The sequence below is a fragment of the Cydia fagiglandana genome, chromosome 24 (genome assembly GCF_963556715.1).
Source record: "Cydia fagiglandana chromosome 24, ilCydFagi1.1, whole genome shotgun sequence".
Lineage (NCBI taxonomy): Eukaryota > Metazoa > Arthropoda > Insecta > Lepidoptera > Tortricidae > Cydia > Cydia fagiglandana.
Window position 1 is genome coordinate 2,495,430 of NC_085955.1, and position 27,708 is coordinate 2,523,137.

The 27,708-nt window shown below is 37.9% G+C and overlaps 1 protein-coding gene across 1 annotated transcript in view; it reads left to right on the top strand.

The window, feature by feature from the left end:
* Positions 1 to 27,708, top strand: part of LOC134676589 (uncharacterized) — a 270,423-nt gene that overhangs the window by 62,648 nt on the left and 180,067 nt on the right. Inside the window, exon 2 of the mRNA XM_063534982.1 lies at positions 18,949 to 18,972. The gene's annotated coding sequence lies outside the window, so the exon portion shown is untranslated. The remainder of the gene's footprint in view (positions 1 to 18,948; positions 18,973 to 27,708) is intronic.

The window sequence follows — 27,708 nt, forward strand, 5'->3', positions numbered from 1 at the left end:
ATTTATTTATTTATTATTTATTTATATTTATTATGAATCTAATAGAATAGTATAGAAAGGAATAGAATTTTTCAATTAAAAGACATGTCAAGATCGCTTACCTTCTTACAAGTTCTTTCTAATGCTAAAACAAGCGAACTATAGACATCACCAAGATACGATAACGATATGTTTAAGATCTAACCTGTCAAATTTGACATTTGCGCGATTCTGGAGATACTTTTGAACGATTGCCACAGGATATGACTTCGAGATCTAATTCACATCTAATAGATGTATTACTCTATCTAACGTAAAAGTAACATTGGTTGCCCGAATTGCGCTGCAAAAGAGAACTAGTTGATATCTAAACTACTAATATCTAATAGATGTCTATTTCAAAATCCGAATCGGGCCTATTATCCCGATGAGTATTAGTTGTCTGTGGTAAGAAAAGTATAGTCGGCGGGAAATGCTTGTAACAAAAATGAAATATTTGCCAAAAACTTCTGTTTTAAACGAACCCTACCTAAACCTGCACGTGCAGCTACCCCCCATTTTGATAAAAGGTGGGAGCCCTGAGTGCTTGGATAGGAAACCATTAGTGGTCACTATTAGACCCGGGAACGTTTCAGTAGAGACTAGTTCATAATGTAGACTGTAAAGATGTTGAATTACATCTGCCACTGATGATGAATTACAGATATGTCAAAAAGCTAAAGATCGGATCGGATAATAATGTCGGTGTCAAAAACCGGGCAAGTGCGAGTCGGACTCGCGCACGAAGGGTTCCGTACCATAAAGCAAAAAAAAAACGGAAAAAATGCAAAAAGAAAACGGTCACCCATCCAAGTACTGACCACGCCCGACGTTGCTTAACTTTGGTCAAAAATCACGTTTGCTGTATGGGAGCCCCACTTAAATCTTTATTTTATTCTGTTTTTAGTATTTTTTGTTATAGCGGCAACAGAAATACATCATCTGTGAAAATTTCAACTGTCTAGCTATCACGGTTCGTGAGATACAGCCTGGTGACAGACGGACGGAGGGACGGACGGACAGCGAAGTCTTAGTAATAGGGTCCCGTTTTACCCTTTGGGCACGGAACCCTAAAAATGACGTTTGTGTTTGAAGAAACTATGGACGGTGTCTGAAGAAGGACGACAATCTCTTTAATAGTAAAGCGTAAGCGGACAACGAATGAAAAGTCTTTTAGAAATAGATTTTCGCTCATGTCGTCTCGGATATGGGTGAATTCTCGGAGCAATTGACAATGGAGCCGCCATTAACAGGCGTTCCCCTCTGTCGAAAATAGGCGGCCAATGGTCAACCATATGTATGGACTGACGTTTATCTGACATGACGTACCTATACATTTGGTGTGCCCCTCGCCCGCAAAAAACGGCAGACTATTTTGTACCGAAAATTTTAGACATGGCGTCTCCGTTGGTTATATCCTCTAAGGGTGAATATGATATCGATGCATTCAGTGTACCCTGAACACAAATATATGACAACCGCGAAAGTGGTGGGGGTAGTTGCTGAGACGTCATAAAGTCGGGAGTGCAACATTTTTTTTTTAATTTTTATTCTTTAAACATACCATGTGGGGTACCAAATGAAAGGGCTTTGTGAGTAGATGACATATGGCAGAACTGTTGCAATACTGTCCCGCTGTCAGCTATAAATCATCATCATCATCTCAGCCAGCAGTGGAGTCAGTTCGTCCACTGCTGAACATAGGCCTCCCCCTTGGACCTCCATACGTGCCGGTTGGAAGCGACCCGCAACCAGCGTCTTCCGGCGACCTTAACAAGGTCGTCTGTCCATCTTGTGGGTGGACGTCCTACGCTGCGCAGCTATAAATAATAGTTCCAAATCTCTTCAGAGTAGCGTTAGAGTAGATTAAGATCGTAAGCGTTATTGACGGAGTGAAGTGGACTCTGTGCGCTATGTATGTGCTCCATCATCCGGCACATGGATATGGTGAAAAAAGCATTTGAGTAGTTGACGGATCTTTTCTAGGGAGTAATTGCACAAAAGATCCCTAGTCAGACCGTAAATAGTCTGCAGCGATTTTGATACCCCACGCAGTGCAAGTGTCATTTCAAACGTCAAACTTCTATGAAATTATACATACATACATAAATATAATCACGCCTATTTCAATTATGACGTATACATAACACTTACACTGCGTCGGCTATCAAATCAGCTGCAGACTTTTATTGGTGTTACTATATGGGTCGAATTGTGTCCGCAAGGGCCTCCGAAAACCAGAAGATAAGATAAGCATGGATCACTACTGACTCTTAGGCTAGTAAGTAGGAGGTCGTCAAAATTGGGATAGAGATTGAAAATAAAAACAAATGTCATATTCAAAGGAAAAAAAAAGACCAGGGCCTCCTGTGCCCAGGTCTGGAATCGAATCAGCGCCCTCCGTTTACGTGACAAATGCATGAACCGCTCGGCCAACTGGGCTTGGTTGTCAATCATTTAACCTTTTAACCTTTAAGCCATAAATACGTATGAGTATGGCATGGGCATAAATATTAAAGTTCAAAAACAATTTTTTTATGACATGCACTATAGTTCGTTTATAATGTGTCTTTTAATTGAAAAACACATTTTAAAAATAAGTTACGGCAAATATGTAACAATTATGAATCTAATACGATCATTTATATTCTTCTGCTTTCAAAAGTGATAGTTCCTGATTTTTAAAAAGCGATTTTCAATTAAAACGCATGTCAAGATCGCTTACCTTCTCTCAAGTTCTTTCTAATGCTAAATAAAACCGGGCAAGTGCGAGTTGGACTCGCGCACGAAGGGTTCCGTACCATAATGCAAAAAAACAAAAAAAAAGCAAAAAAAAACGGTCACCCATCCAAGTACTGACCACTCCCGACGTTGCTTAACTTTGGTTAAAAATCACGTTTGTTGTATGGGAGCCCCATTTAAATCTTTATTTTATTCTGTTTTTAGTATTTGTTGTTATAGCGGCAACAGAAATACATCATCTGTGAAAATTTCAACTGTCTAGCTATCACGGTTCGTGAGATACAGCCGGACGGACAGACGGACGGACGGACGGACGGACGGACAGCGAAGTCTTAGTAATAGGGTCCCGTTTTACCCTTTGGGTACGGAACCCTAAAAAACGAACTATATAGAGGATTAAGGGATGGATATTGAAAGTCTATCTTACATACATGTCTATGCAAGCACTAAGACTTTATGTATGCGGGTTCGTTGAACTGTCTTGAAGAATGTTTGCTATTGCGAGCTGGCAACGTTGCATATTTTACTAGTTTATTCAGCATGCAATATTGCGTTTGTTTATGTTGATGTTGGTCTTGCCATTTAGTAAGAAAGAGGCAACAGTTAAATTAATCAAAGGATAAATACACAGACAAGACAAGTAAAATAAAATTATGTATACAAACTTTCAGCTCAATCGGAAATCGGGAAGTGGGTCAAATTTCGTTGCTTATCATGAACAGTGGTACAACTAAAAATGGAATGCTATTGCATTTAATATTCTATCTTTTACTGGTAAGATTTAAAGCGAATGGCATTTCATTTTTTTTGTTTTGAGTAACTATTCATAACTTGATACTTAAGCGTCGATTTAGCTTCCAAAATTTGACCCACACTAACTAAAACAAATAACTACAAATACAAACGCAACAAAAGAATGATACATTATATAACTATAATTGTTAGGTAAGTACATAATATAAAAATATGTGAGAGAAAAAACTTGCTTGGAAAACATTTAAAAACTCAAAAATGCGCTTTTTTCCAGAGATAAAGCCTAGCTAGATCGATTTATCGCCCCCGAAAACACCCCTATAGAAAATTTCATCGAAATCGTTAGAGCCATTTCCGAGATCCAGTAAATATGTATAGGCAGGGTAGGTACACTGTAAACTTTATATAGCGACACTCAAGAGACTTGATACTTTTTGACGTTATAAAGAATTCTCATTAAATAGGAAGAAATTGATATGAAAGTAAACCAACCAAGACTCAGACCAAGAAAAGTCTGCAGCGGATTTGATAGCCCACGCAGTGGAAGTGTTATTTATATGTCATAATTTTATAGAAGTTTGACGTTTAAAATGACACTAGCACTGCGTGGGCTATCAAAATCGCTGCAGACTTTTTACGGTCGAACTCTAAATAAAAGCTTGTAAAAAGGTAAAACGCCACGGCATCGAATAGTAATATCGATTCACGCTTGATTAGTATATTTACTTAGTCTGCCTCTAGGGAGCGAGGCATAAGCGAGGTGTGTCAGTAATGCGATGGCTAAAAGCACTTTAGCTATTACGATATACAGTCACCTGTAATAATATGCCATTTGTACCGTCATGTATTGTGCAATAAAGGTTAAAATAAAATATAGTATTTTATACAATAGTATTTTCTTTGAGTTGAAAAGCTTGATTATATCACTATTGTATACAATACTTTTTCTACGAGCCAACAAAAATAATACTTTAAATTAGTAGAATCATACAAACAAACCAAACCAAAAGTATACACAGCTAAGATACGCAAGCAGCCGCGATACCTTCATATTGGTACGCGCCCCCGCCGCCGCGCCCGGCGCGTTGGTCAACGACACCTTCTCGTAACTCATGAGGCCCTGGTACTTGCTCCGCGCTAAATTCAATTTTTAGACAGTTGTTTTCTCGATTTTGGCCACCGTAGCCTATGGAGACTAACAAGCAAACACTATATATATGTTCGTCTATGGATGTTGCTATTTTAAGGGTGTCACATGCGCGTTTCTGACTTATGAACCAATTGTTTCTACTATACAACCTAAAATAAATAATTAATTTGAGCTATGGTTTTGTTTCGTCCTGTTGATCGCGGAGAGCTGTTATTGGTCAATTTCATTATAGTTGACTAAACTGTATCGTAATGAATATTATAGTTGAGTTGGGAGCCCGCATATTAAAAATACCCAATTGAAGTTTGGTATAAGAAATCTTAATTCAAGAATTATAGTCGACGAGTAGAAAAAATAAATTATGTTACTCTTCGGGGGCGCAAAAATATGTGACACGCCCTTATGGCTCTACAAATAAGATCGTGTCAGATATTTTTGCAGCCTTTAGTGTGAAACATAATATTATTGCACGTAACTGTACGATGTACATGTGACATATTTCAAAATTATTCATTTATGAATTCAAGAACATTAAGATCTGAAATTTTACATGATTGTACAGTTTCGGTACAAAAAGTATTGAGGTTGACTGAAGTAGCATGACAAATACGAACGTTTCCGACAAAATACGATGGAAAGAATTATGCACTACATCTGGCCGCGTAGCCAAGATGCCAATCGCTTACGATCTGTAGCGATCGAAACGCAACTGTCACTCTCACACTAATAAGGAAGAGTGATAGAGAGACATAATGCTTTTCGTTGTCGAAGCGATAGCGATTGTAACCTTGGCTAGGCCGGCTGTACACCTTATATACACTGTACACAGTCACGGACATTAATTTCTGAGCCATTTAGGGTTCAAGCCCATGGTTGTCAAGTAGTATTATTAAGTATTTAGACTATTTAGCACAGTTACAATTTAATGAAACTGTAGGTCCTGTGTTTATTATAAAGTATTTTCCCTCCCATACCCATACCCATAGTACAAGCTTAGCTTAGTTTGGGCACAGAATAATTAATAGTACTACCGTACAGAAAGGAAACTTCCTACAAAACCGAAGTTTGACAGCGGTTCAGGGTCGAATCATGCTGTCCCTTTCTAATATATGGCACTATCCCTTTCGGCTATCTAGGGTTGTCAAAAATCAAGTGATTATCTTATCTGTGGTCGTGCACGCAAAAGGAAGTCAAGTGGTGCCAACCCTAATAATTGCTCGGAGCAATGCTGAGCCGAGCGGAGCCGAGTTTGACCGAAGTCAGGAGCTTCGCACCCCTGGTTTGGGGCTAAGTTGATTTGTGTAAGATGTCCCTTAATAGGTATTTATTTATTTTGTACACATTTTTGTGTAAGGTGGTGGACTGGTGGTACTAGGTAGTGCTCGACATACTAATGTCCAATAGATGACACCCTGCTGTCACCTCTATTGACAATGACTTCAGTTTCAAGATGACATGTGCTGGGACTGCGTCGAGCTCCAGTACCACCACCTTATGACCGTTTGTTTCACAATAAAATAAAATAAAATACTACTTAATTTCCAATAAAATGAACACTAAATGGCTCAACAAATAAAGTCCGTGACTGTACTTACTTACTTCAAAATGCATGCTACTTAGCTTTAAGGCCCTTATTTATTTTTATCAGAGATATATAACTCCGTATAAGATAAATAAAGTCTAAGAAAAAAACGTGCCTCGGAAATCAAGAAAAAGTCATTCTTGAATAGATGGCGCCATTACCTTTGGCCTATTATGGCGTAGACGACACCGTATGGTCTTTAACAATTTTATTTTAACACATATCAGTGAAAGAACATGGGTCAGTATGGAACAATAAAAATTAAAAATCATTTATCCGTAAACATGTTATGATTAATTTACACATTTTCAATTTTATTTTAAGTTTTAATCGTGTGTCGATAGATGGCAGTAAATGTACCGCGGCTACAAAATTTACTTTGGCAATAGCCCTCTATAATATCTATTCTCTTTGTTTTTATAAAATTTTAAATCCCTAGGAAATCCAATCTTTACTAAATATCCTAAGTAAATTAAACCGGCCAAGTGCGAGTCGGACTCATCCCATATCATTACGCAAAAAACAGGGCAAGTGCGAGTCGGACTCGCGCACTAAGGGTGCCGTACCATAATGCAAAAAAAGAAACGAAAAAATAAAGCAAAAAAAAACGGTCACCCATCCAAGTACTGACCACTCCCGACGTTGCTTAACTTTGGTCAAAAATCACGTTTGTTGTATGGGAGCCCCATTTAAATCTTTATTTTATTCTGTTTTTAGTGTTTGTTGTTATAGCGGCAACAGAAATACATCATGTGTGAAAATTTCAACTGTCTAGCTATCATGGTTCATGAGATAAAGCCTGGTGAAAGACAAACTTCAAACTTCAACATTTAGAGTCCTGTCGTTTTTACCCTTTGGGTACGGAATCCTAAAATAGAAACTAATAAATGAACTTAGCGTTAGAAAATCTGGGCACGTATTTGATTGAAACTGGTTAAAACATCACTAAAATCTTTTATAATTTGAATTCTACAACGAAAGCCATTTTTCTTCTAAAAACTATTAAGAGTTCAAGTCACGCACATAACAACAAAACCATGAATGTATTTATACTCTGTATCTTTCGGTATTTAAATAAAAGTAAACAAATATTTGTACATCGGGTAGTTATAACATCTATTGGTTAACCAACCAAATACAAAACGGCTTGGATCTGTCACTCAATGACCTGACTTTAACCTACATTATTTGATCAAGTTATATTTTCATCTACCCTCAACTGGCTTAACTTTTACCTTTACTTAAATACCTATAAAGATACAGAGTATAATGATATAGAGCTTTCGCAGTTATAGCCGGTCAAACAACTTTGTCATTAGAACAAAGGCGCGAATTTCAAATTTTGTATGGGACGATTACCCTACGCGTCTACTTTTTTTCATATTTGCCGCTTTTTTCTACTGATGGAAATGGCTTGAAAGACTATAGTACCTTTTTCGTACGGATAGCAAGTGAAATCGCTAAATGCAAGAGAAAAAAAGTTTCTTCATGGTTTTTTTTTAAGCTTAATAGCGGAATAGTCTTAAATCACATTCACTCATTCATTCAATACTGGTTTTGCGATTACTATTCGGTGTAGCTGTGTAAATTGATTTTTTTGACAACTGACTATTTATGATTTATTCGCAAAATGACTTTTCAACTTATTAACAAGCTTTTATTAGGTCGACCTGTATGTAACTAACTATGTAATGGAATCTAAGGTAACTAATTTAACCATCTTCCAAGGATCGTAGCGTCATGAAAATTGGCAGCTGTATGTAGTTCTGATGACAATACAATAATATGGTACTGTCGAACTGATCTGATGATGGAGACAGGAGGTGGCCATAGGAACGTCGACCTGTATGTAACTAACTATGTAATGGAATCTAAGGTAACTAATTTAACCATCTTTCAAGGATCGTAGCGTCATGAAAATTGGCAGCTGAATGTAGTTCTGATGACAATACAATAATATGGTACTGTCGAACTGATCTGATGATGGAGACAGGAGGTGGCCATAGGAACTCTGTGATGAAACAACGCAACCTAATTGTGTTAGGGGTTTTTAGAATTGTCTCGATGACTATTAGTTGTCTGTCGTAAGAAACGTACAGTCAGCGATAAAAGCTTGTACCAAAAATTAAATTTTTGCCAAAAACTTATATCATTATTTTGTGGATCGTTATCTATCCGGTCAGTTATTATCGAAAATTGTAAACGAATATCCCGAATTCTTTGCACTTTTACCGTAAGTAAAATTGGCTTTATTTACATACCTATCATTTTGTAGGAAAAAGCTTTAAAACAAAATATCCTTTCTTTATTAATACTGGGTACAAATAACCAAGAAAATGAATACATTTTATTCCTTTGGTACAAAGAGAAAGTAAATATTTTCTGTTTTGAAATGTGCGCATCAAATTTGAATTAAAACAGGCTACAGTCTGAGAGTCGATTGAATATTTGAGTTTCAATAAAAGTACTTCGATCGGATTTCGCAAAAAGTTCTAACTCTATTGCCAAATGTTGTGTTAGATATTTTTGGCTTCTCCGTTGTGCGAGATATTATTGCATGTGACTTATTGATTATGGAGAAAAAGCTGAAAAAGTATCCCAATAAAACATTTCACCTATGTACTTAATTTCATTTAAATTTTTTGATGCCTATATCAAAAGGCTGGCATTAATTATTTTGAATAAGTGAAATAAGTGATTCAATATAATTATTCAGAATATAAATAAATTGCATACCGTTTTATTAAACAGGCATCGGGTTATTTTATCCCATAGCCCAGTTTTTGTCTATTTCTTAAACCCAAAAGCCTAGATTATTTTAGATTCCATCAACTCTCTCTCTCGTTCTCTCATTATAAAAAAAAGAGATCCGTGTTGTTTGTAGTTTTATAGTTATAGTTAATTAACTAGTATAATTCTTAGATTTAATTGTATAGTTTTAGGTTAAGTTTGATCTCACTGTAATACTTTATCAATGTTATGTACTCCGTGATTGTCATATGTATCAGTATTTATTACCATGTAAAATGTTTTAGCGTAAGTTATAATATGTATGATGTGGATGTACTTTAATAAAAAAAAAAAAAACTCTCAATACTGCCCGATTCGAACTTTACGATACGTCAATTAATAGATCTAGAAACGATATGGATTAGATATGAGTCGCTTAACTTGAAACTCGGGTAAATCCATATGTCAGATCATGCGATTTTGGTATTTATGAAAAGGTAATAGGGTAGATATTTGCTGAGAGGGTCGAATGGATTTACCCGAGTTTGATGTTAAGCGACACATATGTCACTGTCAAAAGTGACGTTTTTACACCATGGCGGGTGCTGCTTTGCGTGCCTCCCATGACACGGACAAGGGCAACTTCCGCTCGGTGTACCTGCATATCATTATAAAGTGTCCTCTTTTTTTTTTTTTATTATGAATGGGCTTACTCATGGCCACAGACTAGCCGAGGCGTAGACGTGGCCTACGATGGAGCGAGCTCGCCCAGAAGGTGCCTGAAAGTGTCCTCTACGTGTTGGTTTCGGCTCCACGCAAGCCTCCCAAATGTTCGGCAGATCATTGTTCCGCGATATATAGCCTAGACCCTACCCTATACCCACAGAACTACAAGTATAACAACAGCATACTTTGAATATACTCCACTATATAAAGTATGACCTAAAAACCCGAGCTTACCGAGTATTCGACGACGTTAGCATTCCCGCACACGTCTCTCGCACTACACCCGAGGGGCATTGTCCCCTTCCATTAGAGAAACGGAAACGGAAACAGACACGTCAGGAATAACCTATTTGATGCTCTACCTTAGGTACACTTTAGGACTTTGAAAAATGATTTTTTTATGTATACATATATATGTGTGTATGTTGCGGGTAAAGTTAGAAGGTTGATTAAAGTTAAGTTTACCCGGGTATAACTATTACCCAAGCCTTATGGGTAAAGACCGAAAATTTAAACAACATTACCTAATCTGTATTCGGGGTTTACCCGTACACACCTAGGTCTATCCAACACTGGCTGGGTAATGGCCTAATGGCAGGCGTGGCTCACTCCGCGTTTTCGTCGCTTTGCTACAGGTAACTAAAACTCCATCCGTTCGACCCCAATTTTGGGGTTTGCCATAAGCCGCGCGTGGCGCTATCGCCACCTAGCGTCATCTGTGCTGATCGTGACAGACGCGTTTTGTTAGAGAGTGAGTCTTCTGTACCTAGTACTATTATTTATTCTGTGGTAATGGTGTAAAAGTTGATTTCATTTTTGGGGTTTACCCCTTAGGGCTTGGGTAATACTAGGTATACCCAGGTAAACTTAAGTTAATAATACCCATATTAAGTAGGAGTAAACTTAGATTTACCCGGGGTTACTTAGTACCTAAGCTTTTTGGGTAAAGTCCGGATATGAAATACAATATAATATGTGTTCGGCGTTTACCCGTACATACCTAGGTTTAACCAACGCCGGCTGGGTAATTTACCCGTGCCACAGAATAATTATTAGTACTATCGTACAGAAAGGAAACTTCCTACAAAAACGAAGTTTGACAGCGGTTCAGGGTCGAATCATGCTGTCTCTTTATAATATATGGCACTATCCCTTTCGGCTATTTAGGGTTGTCAAAAATCAAGCGATTATCTTATCTGTGGTCGTGCACGCAAAAGGAAGTCAAGTGGTGCCAACCCTAATAATTGTTCGGAGCAATGCTGAGCCGAGCGGAGCCGAGTTTGACCGAAGTCAGAAGTTGCGCACCCCTGCCCGTGCGTCACAGATTGTTTCAGCATATACATGGTGTTCCAGCTTTCGATGCAATTGGATTAACTACAAGACCGTTAGAATTGGATTGCGGTGCATGTATGTACATGTACAGTCTAAATTGACGCTATTAACTGTATTAATTACTACGATATTGGATATCCTTGGACCAATGCCATTCTGCCGTATTCGAACAAGACATTCACAAGAGACGACACGTACTAGATCCATTCTAGATAGGTACGTTATAGTTTAGATATCAACTAGTTCTTTTTTGCAGCGCAATTCGGGCAACTAATGTCACTTTTAACTTAGATAACATAAGATATCATTAGATTTGAATTGGATCTCTAAGTCATATCCTGAGGAAATCGTTCAAGAGTATCTCCAGAATCGCGCAAATGTCAAATTTGACAGGTTGGATATTAAACATATCGTTATCGTATCTTGGTCATATCTAAAAGATGGCTATTTTAAAATCCGAATCGGGCCCTTACATATTGTACAGTCAAATAAAGTTATAGGCCCCTATTTCACCACGGTGACAGCTGCGACAACTGCCGACATCACTGTTACTGACGTCACAGGTCTCCATAGGCTACGGTAACCGCTTCCCATCGGACGCGAGGTGTGCTTGTTTGCCACCAACAAGTTAATAAAATAAAAAATCCATTATATCGCCAATTAATAAGTAATTATTTTGCGAAGCTAATAAATTGTCACAAGAAACACGACAAACAAGCACACTGCCCGTCCGATGGTAAGCGGTTATCGTAGCCTATGGAGGCCTGTGACGTCAGACGACAATTGTTGCACATAGCCATGTCTTCGCCGTATGGAGCGCATAGTCACTACGAACAGTGTACCCGACAGTCGGGTTCTTGGCGCTGAATGTGTTACAGTCTTACAGTACATATGACGATACTTTACCACCCTAGGGCAAAAAAAAACCGGGCAAGTGCGAGTCGGATTCGCGCACGAAGGGTTCCGTACCATAATGAAAAAAAAAACAAAAAAACAAAAAAAAAAACGGTCACCCATCCAAGTACTGACCACTCCCGACGTTGCTTAACTTTGGTCAAAAATCACGTTTGTTGTATGGGAGCCCCATTTAAATCTTTATTTTATTCTGTTTTTAGTATTTGTTGTTATAGCGGCAACAGAAATACATAATCTGTGAAAATTTCAACTGTCTAGCTATCACGGTTCGTGAGATACAGCCTGGTGACAGACGGACGGACGGACGGACGGACGGACGGACGGACGGACGGACGGACGGACGGACGGACGGACGGACGGAAGGACGGACGGACAGCGAAGTCTTAGTAATAGGGTCCCGTTTTACCCTTTGGGTACGGAACCCTAATAAAATTCAGCCCTTATCACAGAATAAATAATAGTACTAGGTACAGAAGACTCACTCTCTAACAAAACGCGTCTGTCACGATCAGCACAGATATGCCCGCTAGGTGGCGACAGCGCCACGCGCGGCTTATGGCAAACCCCAAAATTGGGGTCGAACGGATGTACTTTTAGCTACCTGTAGCAAAGCGACGAAATCGCGGAGTGAGCCACGCCTGCCCTTATTTATATTTTTCTCATATTTACTTCATTAAATTCTCTAACTATACAAAATAACTTTTAATTGGACGCCAATCAACATAATTGCCAACAAATTACAAAAGTTAGTCCCCTAATTTGAAACTAAATGACGACTTTCAAATTATCGAAGAATTTGTAACATTATAAATGGTTTCAGATTGCCTCGTGCATGCGTTTTTCGGGACTTATGTACGAAATATCATTTGATATTTACCAGTTGCTTTACGCTGAAGGAAACATACAAACATCGTGAGAAAACCTGGCTAATCCCAATGACGCCTAGTCTCCCCTCTGGGTTGAAAGGTCAGATGGCAGTCGCTTTCGTGAAAACTACTACGTCCATTCTTGGGATTAATTGTCAAGCGGACCCCAGGCTCCCATGAGCCGTGATAAAATATCGGGACAACGCGAGGAAGAAGAAGAAATGCCTCGTGCCCAATGTACATTACGATGTACAGATGTAGTGCATAATTATTTTCCATCGGTTTTTCACGGAAACGTACGAACGTGTCTTGCTATTTCAGTCAGTCTCGGTACAAAAAGTACAGAGGTTGACTGAAGTAGCATGACAAATACGAACGTTTCCGAGAAAATACGATGGAACACAATTATGCACTACCTACAGGGCCCGATTCTGATTTTTAAATAGACATCTATTAGATATCTTTTAGACATCACCAAGATACGATAACAATATGTTGGCCGATCCAAAGACAACCTCTTGAAATGGGGAATCAACCCGGGACAGAGTGATGCACTATGCGAATGTGGCGACCTACAAACAACACAACATATGATGCAGTGTTCCCTGTGTCCAACTATGTGGACTACAGAAGACCTCATAAGAGACCCTCGGGGGTTAGAGGTGGCAAGATATTGGCAAAATATTATCTAGTTATGACCCCTTCACACGATAAGAAGAAGATATGTTTAAGATCTAACCTGTCAAATTTGTCATTTGCGCGATTCTGGAGATACTCTTGACCGATTTCCTCAGGATATGACTTAGAAATTACTTAGAGGTCCAATTCACATCTAATAGATAGATATCTTACGTTATCTAACGTAAAAGTGACATTGGTTGCCCGAATTGCAAAAGAGAACTAGTTGATATCTAAACTATAACGTATCTAGAATGGATCTAGTACGTGTCGTCTCTTGTGAATATCTTGAAGTTCGAATACGGCAGTAAGAATCATTTGAGAAAATTCATACTATACGGTTAAAGTGATGTTGTGTGTTTGTGTCTGTATGTTGTGTGTGTGTGTGGGTGTGGGTGTGTGTGTGTAAATTTATAACTACATACTCTACTTAGGTGTCGAGATACTATTAGCCTTGAGATGTCCGCGGGGACTTGGCAAGTTGTCTAACTAGTGTGCATTATTAACTTGGACGAACTTCTAGATTGTTCTAATCTTAGACTACATTAAGAGGGGGCGTGAAGCCAGGAGATTAGAAAGAAACAAAAGATATGGCGCGCCGCGCGAAGTTAGCGACGGAAGATTCGGCTATAGCGCGGGTTCATTTTCGTCACTTTTGACACTAACTGACAGCCGTATACGAACACTGACATATGTACGTCAAATACTAGATATTGAAACGATATGGATTAAATATGTCATTGTCAGTGTCAAACAAGTGTCAAAAGTGACGTATTTGTTTGAAGAAACGTCAATTTTGACACTTGTTTGACATTGACATATACATATCGTTTCTAGATCTATTAACTGACGTATCTTAAAGTTCGGATCGGGCTGAGTATGTACCTATAATTATTATTTATTATTTTAATCTTTATTGCACGATACATGAAGGCACAAATGGCGGACTTAATGCCTTAAGGCATTCTCTACCAGTCAAGCAATGGGTCAAACCAGAAAGATTAAGCAGGTCATAGGTAGGGTAGGTAGGTAGGTGGGTAGGATTAGGTAAGGTAGAAGTACTAGTGCTCGACGCTACACTAAATTCGACATGGGCACTTTATGTCAAAGTGACAAGGATTAAATTTGAATACAGAAAAATCTTCGCCGTTCAAATTTAACCTATATTACTTTGACATAAAGTACCTAGGATGTCGATTACTAGTGCAGCGTCAAACACTAGTACAGTCATCAGCAATAGTAGTTGTGTCAGATACTATTGCTGATGACTGTACTTCCACCTTAGGTGAGATTAGGTAGATAGGTAGGAATATCGCTGTCGTATCTATACTTCGTTTTTTTAGCATTAGAAATTAGGTAAACAATCTTGATGTGTCTTTTAATTGAAAAACACATTTTAAAAATAAGTTACGGCAAATATGTAACAATTATGAATCTAATACGATCATTTACATTCTTCTGCTTTCATAAGTAATAGTTTTTTTTATTTTTAAAAAGCGTTTTTCAATTAAAAGACGTGCCAAGATCGCTTACCTTCTTTCAAGTTCTTTCTAATGCTAAAAAACCGGGCAAGTGCGAGTCGGACTCGCGCACGAAGGGTTCCGTACCATAAAGCAAAAAAAAAGCAAAAAAAAAGTAAAAAAAAAACGGTCACCCATCCAAGTACTGACCACTCCCGACGTTGCTTAACTTTGGTCAAAAATCACGTTTGTTGTATGAGAGCCCCATTTAAATCTTTATTTTATTCTGTTTTTAGTATTTGTTGTTATAGCGGCAACAGAAATACATCATCTGTGAAAATTTCAACTGTCTAGCTATCACGGTTCGTGAGATACAGCCTGGTGACAGACGGACGGACGGACGGACGGACAGCGAAGTCTTAGTAATAGGGTCCCGTTTTACCCTTTGGGTACGGAACCCTAAAAAAACGAACTATAAGTAGTAGAAATTAAATTACAGTAGAGCGAGGATACAGGGCAGCAATATATTTCTCATTACCGTCCAACATTCCTGTACAGGTATAACTACACAAAAACAGGCCTTAAAAGTTGTTCTCAAGTCAATTTCAGTAACAAGTTACAAAGTCGGGGAATTTACGAAGTTCGAGATTCGACTTATACCTAGGTACCTACATATACATATATACATTATGTGATGTAGTGATGGCAGATGCACCAAAATATTGACGGATTGGTGCTAAGAACTGCTAGTTGTTGAAAAAATTTAGCATAGTTTGAACCTAGGGAGCCGATCCTTTCCCCCCTTTTTTGGGGGGTAGGCACGGTACGATCTCGTGGCTACCGGGCCAAATCAGCTTTGTTTGAGCTTATAACCGCTAAATAAAATATCGCTTTTATTTTAAATTCCCAAATTTAAAATAATAGCGATATTTTCGCCGATTTTTTTTCGATTTTTGACAAAGTTGCGTTCGGCGCTCGAGGTCACATACTTGGATAATTCATTGAACCAATATCATAATTATAAGTCTACAAAAATCAAAACTACCGGATTTGACGCAAACGAGCCCCGTTACAAAATACAACAAAATTACTGGATTAACACACCATAATAACAACACTCAACACACCAAAACACTACCATAATATATTTTAGTATTTTATTACAAAAGTTAAAGTTAATAACTAGAGACTGATGACCCCACAGTCAAACTCATTGTTGAGTTTTGCGTTGCTATGACTATTTTTAAGAATACCTCTATATTTTAGTGAATAAATAAATAATAATAATAAATAAAGCCGGTTTACGGGTCTCTATTTATGCACCCGTGAATGGGTTCCAGCAGGCGTTCTACATGACATCAAAGCTCTCCAAACGGCCTCTACGTGTTGGATTTATATTCCCACGCACGTCTTATAAATGACCGGGCTTAAAAATCCGAGAGTAAGTTTGTAACGGAGATACAAATAATAATATGGCTGTTTAGTAAGTCATAATACCTATAAATTAACTGAATGTTTTCGTCGCACTTTTGGTATTTGACAGCCTGACAGGCAATCTCGTATATTGTTGACCTAGCACGTACAAAGGATGACATTGACAAAGTGACGCGATAAACTCTACACTATCGAAATATCTTCTGGGCAAGCTCGCTCCATCGTAGGCCACGTCTACGCCTCGGCTAGTCTGTGGCCATGAGTAAGCCCATTCATAAAAAAAAAAAAAAATATCGACAAAATGACAGGATAGTTGACGTTGTTTAAGCTAGAGTTGTCACTAGGACACCATGCGACGGAAAATATATAGAAATCTTAGTACATTTTTGACTTTAAAACACCAATGAAGCCAAGACATTCTCGGAATTAGTCCATACTGCGGCATTAATAGAATGGACAATATTGTGAGCTCACTGTGATAACGATTCAACAAACTATTTTTCACTTTTACATTTTCTAAGCTTAACGCGAGGTCTACAGCTTACACGGCCACTACGTAGTAGTTATAAATAAAAAACATTATTCTTATACAAATTGACTAAGTCCCACGGTAAGCTCAAGAAAGCTTGTGTTGTGGGTACCCAGACAGCAATATACAAATACTTTACATAGAAAACATCCATGACTCAGAAACAAATATCTGTGCTCGTCACACAAATAAATGCCCTTACCGGGATCGAACCCAGGACCATTGTCTTCAAAGGCAGGGTCACTACCCACTAGGCCAGACCGGTAAAAAAAAAGTATTTAAACACGGAAGAACTGAGCTGCCAGCCCTACGGTAACCTACATGGAAAGCTTTCACGAAGGCTTACCGGTAATTCAACTATGGGTTCAGGATGCGATAAATTGCTCCTAGAGAACAGTTTATGAGGTTATAAATAAGTGCATAGAGATATTATGGGGGCAAGAGGTTAGTGATAGAGCATGCTCCCGGGAATTCCCGGTTCCCAAATTTCCGGGAATTTGAGAACCGGGAATTTCCGGGAGCATACCCTAGCTACGGCCGTGTGGCTCGGCCCAGGCGGAGGCAGTATGCTTCTTCATTTAGTAAAATAGGTTGAAACGCCAATTAAAATGTTTTTTTTTTATATATAAAATAAGTCATTTATTAATACTTATGCAATTATTTATATAATAAAAATCTTTAAAATAATCATAGGATGTCTTGAGAACCGGGAAGAACCGGGATTCCCGGTTCCGGCCATGCCCAGAACCGGGAAATGAAATTCTTGGTACCGGGACCGGTACCGGTGAGCTATGAAATCATTTTCAATAGTAGCACAATAGGGAATATTAGGCAAAGCTCTGCGTAGATGGCACCTTTGTGGCACATACAGTAAACAAACCACATTGACACATCACACGTCACGTCAATCACATGGCCTACCGCGATACAAGAAAATCGAAATTTCGTTATCTAATCTCTCTATCACTCACTGATAACTAAATTTCGATTTTCGCGTTTACCGGTAGGTCCTTGTTAACAAACCGCCTTGATGCATCAATGTTATATTTTATTGTCTGTGAAAACTTGACAAAAAACAGTTTAAGGCATAGTATGTACCTATAAGTTAGTCTATGAATTTACTGAGTCGGTAGTGCTGCACTCTGGCGGCAGAACATTGCAGTAATATCCTCTATAAATTGGATCTTTTATTATTATAATACGACTTTGAAGCTCGCTATCGCTAATTTAATGAGAAATGACCTTGCGGAGTCGGGACCATTTCGTGGCTAATATTAAGGGGTATCCAGACGGGACTGACGAAATCAGTCGATTTGTTCAGGAAATTAATTGGTCAATCTCATCTAGCGTCCACACGTACACAAATTAAGTCACCAATTTGCATTCTACTGTGAAAATTGGCATTTTTGTGTCCGCACCTGCTGATGATCAGGGAATCAAATTGGTATTTGCGTCCGCACGGCCCTGTTCGATCTGAGAATTTCATCAGATTGGCGAAAAATTGTCTCGTCTGGATACAACTTTACTTGTTATTTTATGTAATGATATGTGTTGTAATGTTATGTTCGTTATGTCTTTGCTAATAAAATATTTCTATTTCTAAAAAAATTAAGTGAAATTCGTGCGTAAGATGCGTGCCAGTCTCCAAAACGATCGTCAAGGTCGTTATTTATATATCCATATAAAATAACCTAACTTAAGTTTAAAGAGAATTAGCGACACTTGCGCCATCCCACTAACCCGGGGTTAAGCGGTTACACCGTTAACCTGGTATCAAATTGTACTGGTAACCATGGTAAGCCTAGGTATAACCGGTTAACCCCAGGTTAGTGGGATGGCGCAAGCCCTTAAAGGAATTAATAATATTTGCAATTATTTATTTTTAGATTAGTTTTATTTATTTTTAGATTTAGTTTTTAAGTTTTGTAGGTTAGTTATTTAATTATGTTTTAGGTATGGTATTATTTTGTTTCTAGGCATTAAGTTTGTATGCACTAATAAATAATATTGATATAAAATATTCCTTGTTTCAGACTCAAGCGGGATTATGTTAAGTGGTAAGTAATTACCTAGAATATTTGCATATTTTTAAGTTTGCTCAGAGCAATACGATTGTAGGTAGATACAGTCAGCAGCAATAGTTGCTAAGCGGGCGAGGTGTTCAAAATGATCTTGACGCGACTTTATTGTTAAGTGAATAAGGGCCCGATTCGGATTTTGAAATTGACATCTATTATATATATTTTAGTCATCACCAAGATACGATAACGATATGTTTAAGATCTAACCTGTCAAATTTGACATTTGCACGATTCTGGAGATACTCTTGAACGTTTTCCACAGGATATGACTTAGAGATCCAATTCACATTTCACATCTATTAATAGATATCTTACTCTCTATCTAACGTAAAAGTGACATTGGTTGCCCGAATTGCGCTGCAAAAGAGAACTAGTTGATATCTAAACTATAACGTATTTAGAATGGATCGTCGAATCGTCGAATACGTGTCGTCTCTTGTGAATATCTTGAAGTTCGAATACGGCAGTAAGGCAAGCGGCAGCGCGTCAAGGTAATTTTGAACACCTCGCCCGCTTAGCAACTTCTGCTGCTGACTGTACCTACGCTAGGAACAGTATTAAAAACTTTACAATTATTAAATCTTTGATCTTGTTATGATAGTCTCACAATCAGCACGATTCGAACTTTAAGATACCTCAATTAATAGATTTAGAAACGATAAGGATTAGATGCAGTGTCACATAGTTATGATAGGCTCATATCTGAATTATTTCAGAGTTAGGTATTCAAATAAATAAAAAGATTACTGAAAATAAAAATAAACCGGCTATGTGCCAGTCGGACTCGCCCACCGAGGGTTCCGTACTTATAGTATTTGTTGTTATAGCGGCAACAGAAATACATCATCTGTGAAAATTTCAACTGTCTATAGTTCGTTTTTTTAGCATTAGAAAGAAGTTGCAAGAATGTAAAAACGCTTTTTAAAAATCAAAACCTATTACTTATGAAAGCATAAGAATATATATGATCGTATTAGGCTCACTTGCACCATTCCACTAACCTGGGATTAAGCGGTTAAACCGTTAACCTAGTGTCAAATTGTACTGGTAACCATTGTAACGCCAAGTTTAACCGGTTAAACCCGGATTAGTGGAATGGTGCAAGTGGGCCTTAGAGTCATAATTTTTACATATTTGCCGTAACTTATTTTTAAATGTGTTTTTCAATTAAAAGACACATCAAGATTGTTTACCTTATTTCTAATGCTAAACGAACTATAGCTATCACGGTTCATGAGATACAGCCTGGTGACAGACAGACAAGACGGACAGCGGAGTCTTAGTAATAGGGTCCAGTTTTTACCCTTCGGGTACGGAACCCTAAAATACCCATTTGCTTTTCCAACTTCAGCATTCAGTAGTTTAATAAAGAACAAACTAATTAACCTACTTATTACCTCTGAATGAAATGAGCTGGTAAAAACAAAAAGCGATCGGGGGCACAATAGGCATTCAGCGTTGCTTTGATAGCGGGGCTCTCGATATTGGATCTGAAGAGAACAATCCCGCCTGGCAATGTGAAAATACTTATGCTAGTTTCCTCTTATAGTTGGTATCTTTAGGTATTTAAATAAAAGTAAACAAACAATTTGTACATTTTCGGGTAGTTTTAAGTTATGACATTTATTGGTTAACCAATCAAATACTGACTGACTCACTGAACGACCTGACTTTAACCTATGTCAGTGGGGGGACACTCCTGATTTCGTGCAAACTCGGCTCCATTCGGCTCAGCATTGATCCGAGCAATTATTAGGGTTGGCACAACTTGACGTCCCTTGGCGTGCTCCACCACAGATAAGATAATCACTTGAATTTTGACAACCCTAAATAGCCGACAGCAATAGTTCCATAAGTTAGAAAGGAATATCATGATTCGACCCTGAACCGCTGTCAAACTTCGGTTTTGTAGGAAGTGTCTTTTCTGTACGGTAGTACTATTACTTATGCTGTGCCTATGTACATTATTTGATCGTGTAATGTTTTCATCTACCCTCAACTGGCTTAAGGAGCCATTCGATTTTGTTTACTTTTATTTAAATACCTAAATATACAGAGTATGGAAAGTTCCCAAGCAGATCAGGGATGCTTAACTATTAACGACTGTTAATAGTTATTGTTTTCCATCGTACTTTCTCGGAAACGTTCGTATTAGTCATGCTAAATACTTCATGCGACCTCAGTACTTTTTGTATACCGAGACTGACTGAAATAATAAGGCACGTTCGTACGTGTCCGTGAAAATACGATGGAAAATAATTATACACTACAACTGCACGTCACTCATTAGCATATAATATTTCATATAACACTCTCTAAATACTCGCGTTTTGTACACATTTAATTAATTAAACAAACGGGTCTACCGCGATATAATTTCATTGCTTTCACCTTAAATTCCGACGTTTTAGCTGAGTTGTCACGGTCTCACGGAAAGACCGACGTCCCAACGACGACCACGTGAAATGTCGGAATTTAAGGTAAAAACAATGAAACTATATCGCGGTAGACCCGTTTGTGTAATTAAATATTTTATATGTATGTCATTAAAAATAACCTTCAACACACAAATATTTCAATCAGTCATTCGTCAAAACAATCCCAAATATCATAATACAATCGTCCTTATAAAAAAGCAGATTAATGGCCGCGGCCTACATCCGGTCCCCGGCTTCGGGCGGAAACGGCCTAACGACTGCCAAACACTGCACATATGACCTAATGCAGTAACGAAACTCTTCGCTATATCTCTCACGTCAAATGAAGATGACACCCTTTTTCTCTTTTTCTGTTGTGGATAATGAATAAAGAGCTAAATTACTTTTTATATAAATTGGGTTTAACCCTTTTACATTAATAAATAATAAATAAATATTATAGGACAATCTTACACAGAACACATTTGCAATTCGTCTCTCTAGAGCGTCCAGACGGTCTTCGAGTCTTGGACAAAGGATGTACTTTGGAGTACCACTTGGTCGAAAAAGAGTCTGCACATATGACCTAATGCAGTAACGCAACTCTTCGCTATATTCGCAACTTTCGCTTGTTGAAGGCTTATTACAGAGTCGAGGACTACTTGACAGACAAACATGCATGGTCCAAACCAGAAACTGTAATAACGACAAGTAGCAATTAAAAATATTGTATTATGTGTAGAGTTAAAGGTGACTCAGCTCAGGTAAGAAAGCACATCAAATTGTATGAAAGCATCTCATAACAATCAGTCAGATTCATATAATATGTATTCTCATTTCTTTTATTGATTTTAATTTCTTTTCCTTTTGTAAGATTTGATATGTTTTCTGAAAGAGCTACGTATTTGTGATTTCATGTACATATATGTTTATTTTTTTATATCAAATTCTATAAAGTTATGTACTCACTGAGTATAATTGCATGAATTCTATAGTAATTTAAATTGTATTTTTCTTAATTACTCGTAATGCATGTTAATTATAAGATGTAATAATGTTTTGAAAAGATGTGTCCCGCCGAGTTTGTTGCCGGTCCCATATTGGGATACCCTCCTCCAATTGAGGGGGGATTTAAATCTTCTCGGGGCAGAGGTGTACGGTTGGAGCCGGTAAAGGTTTATTTGACGTTCATAAGCGCATTGTAATATGCCTACTTGAATAAACTATTTTTTATCTTTATCTTTATCTTTTATATCTCTCGCGTCAAATGAAGATGACACCCTTTTTCTCTTTTTCTGTTGTGGATAATGAATAAAGAGCTAAATTACTTTTTCTCTTTTTCTGTTGTGGATAATGAATAAAGAGCTAAATTACTTTTTATATAAATTGGGTTTAACCCCTTTACATTAATAAATAATAAATAAATATTATAGGACAATTTTACACAGAACACATTTGCAATTCGTCTCTCTAGAGCGTCCAGACGGTCTTCGAGTCTTGGACAAAGGATGTACTTTGGAGTACCACTTGGTCGAAAAAGAGTCTTATCTTTTTAAATATCGATTTTTATTTTTACTGGGAAAACTAAAGCATATGACCGTAGGTGCTGCTCATCAGCTAGGTCTAGGATAGGGCCTGCTTAACTAAGAAATGTCTATACTCGTACATTCTTGATTTGGAAAGATCCTAGTTACAATGGGCTCGGAATAGATTAGCAAGAAGCGAGTGCCACACCTTAGCCATTCGCATAACACAACAAAGCTGGAAGCAAAGCGTTTAGTGCGAATCAGTGGCAGAGTAAAGAAGGAAGGTTGACTCACGGGACCGGAGCTGGGCCGGAGCTTCTGGCGCTTCGTTTTCTATAGAAAACACCTAGTGATCACCGATCAGCAGTCATAGAAAATGACGCACTTTCGATGTGTCCGACACGCGTCACACATCGGCTCGGGCCGGGCCGGTCTAGCGTGAGTCATCCTTTATACGTCGGTCGCTTCGGCCCGGGCACGGTCCGGTCTACCGTGAGTCATCCTTAACAACGAAGAGGAACGCAAGTCCCCGCCTAGACCTATAATGGCAGAACGGAGATGGGGCATATCGAGTTAGATTACTGCTCAGCTGCTATATATGCCACTAAACGACTGGTGGCTAATTGTGATTTTATGTGACTGAATGTTTTAAATAATCGCCCGAACAACTTTTCTAATATTGTGCCCGTTTAAAAATAAACGTGTTTTTACAGAGTTCGTAAGCAAAAGTATTTTGTAACTTTTGTAAAGTTTTTGTATAAATTGCGTCTAACAAAGTATTTTGTAACTTCGAAGTTTTTTGTATAAATTGCGTTTATGAGTGTTCGTTTTGTTTTTACGGTCTTACGTTTAAGAAAATGTTACATCGTTATTTTAAATTAACATTTTTTCGTACAAGGCCGATTCTAAGAGGTAAACAACAGGTCTTATCGCTAAAAAGCGATCTGTTCCAGACAACCTTATTGTATTGTATTGTATTGTATTTTATTGGTTGTTCAACTAACTGCCTTTCGAAATAATATAACACAACAATAATTAACAGCTCGTGCGCATATTTATCACAAACTTTATTAGAAAACGAGTAAAAGTTCCCTCCAAATGATTCATTTCCCAAACAATGTTCCAGTTCCATTTGCAGAGTTCCATTTGTTCCAGATTCTATAGCCAACTGTTCATAATACACGTTTCATAGTGCGAGTGTTCCATTGAAAGTTGCGCTTTAAAGTGGATTGTCGGCAGTTTGTCGAAATTATGACAGACAACGATATATATAATATACAAATACTTAAATACATACAAAACACCCATGACTCAGGAACAAATATCTGTATCATCATACAAATAAATGCCCTTACTGGGATTCGAACCCAGGACCATCGGCTTCGCAGGCAGGGTCACTACCCACTAAGCCAGACCGGTCGTCAAATGGTTTGTATAATAGCCTAGTTAAGGATGACTCACGCTAGACCGGGCCGGGACCGGGCCGGCTGGCAAAGAGTTAGACCAACATAAGTCTGCAACGATTTTGATGACAGACGCAGTGAAAGTGATAATTTCATAGAAATTTGACGTTTAAAATAAAACTTGCAGTGCGTGTGCTGTCAAAATTGTTGCAAACTCCTCTTTATCGACTATCACTATGCGCGTCCCTTTCGCACTAACATACTTGTTAGAACGTGACAGGCATAGTGATAAGGGATAAAAACGCGACCGTGCTACGCCGCTTGGTTCAACTCTCTTCGTTTGAGCAGACGTGGCTCACTCCGCGATTTCGTCGCTTTGCAACAGGTAGCTACAAGTACATCCGTTCCACACCAATTTTGGTGGCTAGCCATAAGTCGCGTGGTGCTGTCGCCACCTAGCGGCCTATCTTTCCTGATTGTAACTAACGCGTTTTGTTAGAGAGTGATTCTTCTGTACCTAGTACTATTATTTATTCTGTGGTTTGAGTAACTAGCTCCCTATACATCTCGCTCGCACTAATATGGCGTGCAAACGATTGGGTGAAGGCACAGAATAAATAATAGTACTACCGTACAGAAAGGAAACTTCCTACAAAACCGAAGTTTGACAGCGGTTCAGGGTCGACTCACGCTGTCCCTTTCTAATATATGATATTCTTTCGGCTATTTAGGGTTGTCAAAATTCAAGCCATTATCTTATCTGTGGTCGTGCAAATGGACGTCAAGTTGTGTCAACCCTAATTGCTCGGAGCAATGTTGAGCCGAGCGGAGCCGAGTTTGGCCGAAGTCAGGAGTTTCGCGCCCCTGGTGAAGGTGAAATACCACTTCCAGAAGGGATCGACCACTTAATATAATAAACTTAAATATTAAATTGTAATTAATACCACTTCAGTCTAAAAATAAACTCCAATGAAACCCGCCATTTCCGGTAAAGTGTTTAAATTTGTAAATTCCCCGGATTAACCGGAAACAGCACCGGCAGCCGGAAGTGCGTGCCGGAGGTCGTTGAACTTCTGTTATTGTTAATAATAGGTCGATAAAAAATTGGTTTTTTTTTAACAAGCTTTTTACTAACTTAAATTTATAATATAAATGTAATGTAGCAAAGCGTTTTCCAAAAAAAATGTACATTTCATTCATGTCTTCAAAATATTGACTTCTTGGACTCATTTTACTCTGAAACATTTGTACTTTCACGCTTCATACATAAAAAATGTGTCCCGAGATTTCCTTTCCAAACCGTCACATTTATTATGTATGAATTTTTTATTTATAAATTTTTTTGTCATGATTCTGAGTAAAATGAGCCCAAGAAGTCAATATTTTGAAGACATGAATGAAATGTACGTTTTTTTTGTGATGTTAAATGATTTTTTTACTAAAAACTTACTTTGAATATGGGATCCATGGGAATTCGCGAGCCAATAGTGATTAAAATAAGGAGAAATTTTCCGTTTTGCCTATTTTATTTGAAAAACCCTAAAAGTACCAACAGTCAAATTAAGAAACTTTTTGATCTTACCAACCCTTAAATACTTACAAAGTTTCCCTTTATTACCAGTTAGGGGAGAAATAAACAAACACCCTTCCTTATTGTATGCCCATTTGAAATAACTTTTGTAGCTTTCGCAACTCGTTTTAAACACAAATATTTTTAACCGACTTCAAAAAGGAGCCTCCTCCTTTTTAAAGTCAGTTAAAAATAAATCTATTATAATATATTTTTACAATACAAATACAATACCTACAATATAATGCAATACAACACAATACAATACAGTACAGTAGTACAACACAACACAATTATTACGCACCTCAATAAAAACCGGCCAAGTGCGAGTTGGACTCGCGTACGAAGAGTTTCGTACCCTAACGCAGAAAACGGCAAAAAAATCTCGTTTGTCGTATTACGCCTCACTTAAATATTTATTTTATTCTGTTTTTAGTATGTATTTGTTGTTATAGCGGCAATAGAAATACATCATCTGTGAAAATTTTAAGTGCCTAGCTATCAAGGTTCATGAGACACCTGCCCGTAGCACGGTGACAGACAGGCGGATGTCAGCGATAATAGGGTCCCGTTTTTACCCTTTGGGTACATAGCCCTAAAAAATGATATCGTACGTCAGTCCGAATGTCATCTCGAACGATATTAGACTAATATTATTAGTGTGTTGCCATGGTAACCCATACGATCCACGAACTGGGGCCCATTTCTCGAACGGTATTAGTCTAATATGATTAGAGTGTGTTGCCATGGTAACCCATACGATTTGACACTTTTGACAGTTCGTGGACTAATATTATTAGTTTAATACTGTTTGAGAAATGGGCCCCTGTCAAATCAAATACTAATAATATTTGACTAATATCGTTCGAAAATGGGCCCGTGCTCGCATTTTTCAACTGATTCTCGTGAAATTTGGGAAGCAATTTCGACTAACTGTGTCAAATAATTTTTTGGAATTCTTATTGTGTGCTTTACTTACAGCTCTTAAAGTTACTTTGTTTTGAACGTACCAATTTAAATTGAAAATTCCTTGAAATAAGCGCCATCTAACAAGTAGCGAAGTAAACCCCGCGCATAACATCGTTAAATCAGTTTGAATTTGGACTTTAAAGCACGAGAATACGGTATATAATTCAATGATTTTTCCAATGTCTGTTAAGCTGTTGCGGCTATTATGCGGCTGGAAACATTCATTCCAATTTCTAGTAAAAGGTCGCTGAAAAGCAGAGTTAAAAATACGAGAGGTGTAAAGTTTTGAAATAGACATCTATTAGATATCTTTTAGACATCACCAAGATACGATAACGATATGTTTAAGATCTAACCTGTCAAATATGACATTTGCGCGATTCTGGAGATACTCTTGAACGATTTCCACAGGATATGACTTAGAGATCCAATTCAAATCTAATAGATATCTTACTCTATCTAACGTAAAAGTGACATTGGTTGCCCGAATTGCGCTGCAAAAGATAACTAGTTGATATCTAAACTATAACGTATCTAGAATGGATCTAGTACGTGTCGTCTCTTGTGAATATCTTGAAGTTCGAATACGGCAGTAAAGGGAATGTTCGGATTTAGATTATAGCAGTATTACTGTAGCAGTATTGCAGTGCGACATTAAATATAAAAAATAACTGTAAGTAGATTATGGATTGTAGCGATGCTACGTATTTGCCTAGGGTAAATACATGCTTTTCCATACAAGATAACCGGTACAACATGACTGTCGCATTTCCAACAAAATAACATACACCAGAGTATGACACTTATGTAAAACTATAATGTACCTT